Source organism: Cnephaeus nilssonii (assembly GCF_951640355.1).
Source record: "Cnephaeus nilssonii genome assembly, chromosome: X".
In the NCBI taxonomy this organism is placed as follows: Eukaryota; Metazoa; Chordata; class Mammalia; order Chiroptera; family Vespertilionidae; genus Cnephaeus; species Cnephaeus nilssonii.
In genome coordinates, this window is record NC_137071.1 from 84,585,919 (window position 1) to 84,591,918 (window position 6,000).

The window sequence follows — 6,000 nt, forward strand, 5'->3', positions numbered from 1 at the left end:
AAATAGTAACAACAAACCCTGTAGAGGGATCTATATAAGAAACCCCAACAAATTTCAATTTTTGATATGATACAATGTTCTCCAATCACAATGGAGTGAAATTAGAACTTAATGATAGAAGGATATTTGAGAAGTTCACAAATATGTGGAAATTAAACAACACATTTATAAGTAACCAGTGGGTCATAGTAGAAATCACAAGGGAAATTAGAAATTACCTTGTGGTGAATGAAAAATTAAACACACTATACCCAAACCTATGAGATTTAGCTAAAACGGTGCTTGGAGGTAAATTGATCTCACATCAATAACCTATGCTTCACCTTTAGAAACTAGAAAAAGAAAAACAAATTAAATTTAAAATAAGTAGAAGAAAACATATAAATGAAATAAAATAAAAAATAAAAGAGAAAATAAAAGAAACTAAAACTTAATTGGAAAATCAACAATATTAACAGAACTTTAGCTAGAATGAACAACAACAACAACAACAACAACAACAACAACAACTAGAAGTACTCCAATTACTAAAATCAGGAATGAAAAATGGAATATTCCTATTGACCTTTCAGAAATAAAAAAGATAACAAGGGAGCACTAAACAATCATATGTCAACAAATTAGATAACTTCGATGAAATGGACATTTTCTTAGACACAACTATTGAAATTATATCAAGAAGAAAGAGAAAATGTATATAAACTTTTAGCAAATAAAATAATTGAATCAGCAATAAAAAATTTCTCAGGAAGAAAAGCCCAGGACCAGATGGCTTTGCTGGTGATTCCTACCAAATGTTTAAGGAAGAATTAAGACCAATACTTCACAAACTTTTCTAAAAATAGAAGAATATGAAATATGTGCCAACTCATTCTATAAGTCCAATTTTACCCAGATCACAAAATCACATGTAAAATAATCCAAAGACCAATATTCATTATGAATATAGACATAAATGTCTTCAACAATATATAGTACTAGCAAACTGAATCCAGAAATATATAAGGATTACATACATTATATATGCTATAAAATTATATATAACATAGAGGTATATATTATGCAATTGTATATGTATTACATTACATGAGGCTTATACACCATGACCAACATGGGTTTATCTAAGCCATGGTTGGTTGTTTGCATATTTGGTTTAGTATCCCAAACCAATGGAATATACTATATCAATAGAATAAAAGATAAAAACCTCACAAGCATACCAATAGACATAGAAATAACACTGGCAAAATCTTACATCCTTCCATGATAAAAACTGGAAATGCAAAAGAATTCTCTGAACCCGATAAAGGGCACCCACAATATTCCCACAGCTAACATCATACTTAATGATGAAAGACTGAGAACATTATCCCTAATATCAAGAACAAGACAAGGATGTCCACTCTCAATGCCTGTATTTTACTGGTGGTTCTAGGAACCACCAGTAAAGGAAAATTGGGAAAAAAGGAAATAAAAGGCATCCAGATTACAAAGAAAAGAGTTAAAACTATCTCTACCTACATAGAATATGATTTTATAAAATCTTGAAGAATCCACTAAGTCCTTAATAACAAACAATCAAAAACTTCAGCAAGGTTGCAGGACCCAAGATCAATACACAAAAATCAGTTGTATTTCTCTATGATAGCAATTAACAGTAGAAAAAGGAAAGTAAGAAATTTCCATTTACAATAGCACAAAAAGAATAAAATACTTAGGAATGAATTAACCAAGGAAGTGCAAGACCTGTACACTGACAAATACAAAGCATCATTGCTGAAAATTAAAGAAGGCGTAAATAAATGGAAAAGTATCCCACAATCTTGGATTCAAGATTTAATATCGTTAAAGTGGCAACACTCCTCAAACTGATATAATGATTCAATGCAATCTTTTCAAAATCACACCTACTGTTTTACCAGAAATTGATAAATTGATCCTACAATGCACAAGGAAATGCTAGGGACTCAGAACAGCTTAAATAATGTTGAAAAGAATGACAAAGTGGAAGGATTCACAGTTCCCTTTTGAAATTTAATACACAGCTATCATAATCAAGACAGTGTAGTGCTAATGTAAGAATAGACATATAGAACAATAGAATAGATTTGATATTATAGTAATAAGCCCTCACATTCATACTGCTTTTCTACAAGCGTACCAAGACAATCCAATGGGCAAAGGATTATTGTTTCAACAAATGGTGCTGAAACAACTATAAATGCACATGCAAAATAATGAAATTGGACCCCTACATCACACATATACTAAAGTTAACTCAAAATAGCCCTAGCCGGTTTGGATCAGTGGATAGAGCATGGACCCACGGACTGAAGGGTCTCAGGTTCGATTCCAGTCAAGGGCATGTAACTCAGTTGCAGGCTTGATCCCCAGTCCCAGGGCCTGAAGGGAGGTAACCAATCAATGTGTCTCTCTCACAGTGATGTTTCCCTTTCTCTGTCTCTCCCCCTTTCTTCCACTCTCTCTAAAACATCAATGGAAAAATATCCTCAGGTGAGGATTAAAAAAAAAATAAAGTTAACTCAAAATAGATCAAATGCTTATATGTAAAGGCTGAAGCTATAAAACTGTTAGAAGAAACCTTAGGCATAAAACTTCATGACCTTAGATATGGCAATGGATTCTCAGATATGACATCAAAAACATAAGCAACAACAACAAAAAATGATAAATTGGACTTCATCAAAATTTAAAAAAAAAATTTTTGTGACTCAAAGGACAGTATTAAGTGAAAAGACAACCCACAGAATGTGAGAAAATATTTACAAATCATATATGTGATAAGGGACTTATCTGGAGTGTATAAAGAACATTTACAACTGAAGAGCAAAAAGACAACTCAACTAAAAAATGGGCAAAGGACATGAATTGACATTTCTCAAATGGTGATATACTAATAATCATTAAGCACATGAAAAGATATTCATTATTCATTATTCATATTATTCATTATTAGAGAAATAAAAATCAAAACCAAAATGAAACACCAATTTACACAAACTAGGATGGCTATATGGTAAAGACAAACAGTAACAGGTATTGGAGATGGTGTGGAGAAATAGGAATGCTCATACTTTGCTGAATTCCTCATGAATTTGTGAATGCGCTCACATGTAAAATGTTATAGCTACTGTGAAAACAATTTTGTACTTCCTTAAAAAGTTAAATGTAGAGATAACATATGACCTAGATATTTCATTCCTAAGTATATACTTAAGAGAATTGAAAACATATAGTCACACAAAAACTTGTACATGAATATTAATAGAAGCATTATTCATTATCACTAAAAAATAGAAATAACCCAAATAGCCAGCAATGGGTGCATAAACAAAGTTTGGTAAAACCATACAGTGGAATAGTACAATAAAAAAGATACAGTACGGATACATTCTACAACATTGATGAACCTTGCAAACATTATACTAAGTAAAAGAAGTTGAAAACAAAAGGCCTCATTATTATATGATTCCATTTATATGAAGTTTTCTGAATAGGAAAATCCATACAGACAGAAAGTAGATTAATGGTTGCCAGGGACGGGGTGAGGGGAAAATTGGCAGTGACTGCCAACGGGTATGGAATTTCTGATGAGGGTGATGAAAATGCTCTGGAATTAGATAATGTTGGTCATTGCATGACTTTGTGAATATACTAAAGGCAATGGAATTTATCACTGAAAATGTGAATTTTATGGTATGTTTACTATATATCAATAAAAAGTTTTGTCCAAGAAAAATACATATTCTATTGCTATCATTAGTTAATAGACTGGTGTGCTCATGATGTATATGTGTTGGTAAGGGAATAGTGAAGAATGAGGCCAGATTACTTTGCTACAATGATTCTTTTTTTTTTAAATTTTATTTATTTATTTATTTATTTTTTAAATTACTTTATTGATTAAGGTATCACATATTTGTCATCAACCCCCTCCCCCCGTTCCCTTCCCAAACCCCCCCACACACATACCCCCCTCCCCCTGTTGTCCGTGATCACTGGTTAGGCTCATATGCAAGCACACAAGTCCTTTGGTTGATCTATCTCCCTTGTCCCCACCCTCCCCTACCTTCCCTCTGAGGTCTGACAGTCTGATCAATGCTGTTCTTGTTCTTCAGTCTATGTTGTTCATCTTTTCCCCTAGATGATTGAGCTCATGTGATACTAGGAATACACTTATAGGAACCGAAAATGAGACACGCAATAATAGTTATGCTGAGAGACAAATGAATCAGTCTATAGTGAGTTTCTTTCTGGGCCAACAGTTCTTTTGAGTCCCGGTTTCTATGTCCAACAGTTGTTTATGTGTTCATAACAGCAATGACATTTCAGTTCTGGATGGTGGACAAATGATGGTATTGCAGGTCCGACCCTCTCTGGTTTGGTCCTGGGCAATCTGCAGTGACGCATATCTGCTGACTGCTAGTATGGCAAGGCATCGTCAGCGTCTTCCATCTCTGGACTGTTTCTCTTCTGACTTCATGGCTGGAGCACTCCTGTCAAATCCTCTCTGTTGCAGGAATCCACTTGTCTCGGAGTTGTTTTCTGAAAATATACAAACATATTCTCGACCAAAAGTTAATAAATGAAAATTTTCTATAAATTTGACTTGCGATCCTTTTTCATTTTTTTGCCCAAATGATTTTCCTTTGGCTTGTTTTGACACCATGTATGTTTTACCTGGGTGACTTGCTGTTAGCATTACAAATGAAAGTTAATTTTCTAAAGTAAAAATTTTCTAGATGTAATTTATTTGCAGGATATTTTTCCTTACATGATATTCTTCTACTATCTCCCCTTTTTTGGTTTAAATATTGGGAGGCTTTTGGAAATTTTATGCTGTAATCTTGATAGCTTTTAAATTTTACTTTTTTTGCACTAAAATGTGACTGCTTTAGGTTCATTATATGTTACGCAATTTTACCATGAGAGGAACTACCAATAAAAATTTTAGTTAACACTTTAGTAACAGCTTTTTGTCCAGTACAATTGATTTTTCTAGAGTATTTGCTTATTTTGATTGGCCAATTTAAATTAGTCTGAAAACTTGACTACTATTTTACTGTCAAATTTAATACTCTAACAACCATCTTGTTTTACCCTGTAATTATTAGTGGAGAGGATTATTTGCCTTCTTGAGTAGGCCCTGAGCATTCCTGATGCTAGGCTGGATTTAGATATCCTAGACCCCAGTTCCCCGGATCATGGGTGCAAGACATCTCCATCAAGTCTTGTTGCAGTGAGAGGGCATCTGCTGTCGGCCAAGTCTCTGTTACCTGGGTCCCGATTTGAGCTGGGCATGTGAAGCTGAGCAGCCATGGGGGCAGGAGATCTCCTGCTACAATGATTCTGAAGGTAAAATACTAAAGCAATTAATCTCACAAATAATATAAGAATGCCTCCTATCCCTGTTACTGCTGTTGTTATTATTATCATTTATATGTATTATTATTACTATTGCCATATTATGGAAATTCTAGTAAGAACAATATATCATGAAACAGAAATGGCAACTATAGCTATTGAAAATAAGGACATATTTTTATTTGCAGATTATATGATTGTTCTCTAAACATTCCATGAAGTTCAATTTAAAAATTGTTAGAATAAGAATAAGGTGAATATATATACATATCAATTCAACAGTTTGCATTTAAATGACAAAACCTCATTAGAAAATATTACTCCCAAACGTTCATTTTCCAAGATTAGGGAAAAAAATTAAAAGCCTAGAAATAAACACCCCACAAGACTTGGGATTTATGTGAAGAAAAGCAAAAATTGAGCATTTTGAAAGAAGCAAAATAAGTGCAGAGGCAGGTCATAATTCTGAACAGCAACACTGAATGGTTTTAAATTGTTAAATTATTTTCAAAATAATTTATGAGTTCAATGTAATTTTTATTCCAACCTCCTAAAGAATTTATATTGGAATATTTTGAAAAGATGCTAAAGATTATCTAGAGGGAAAACCAGTGA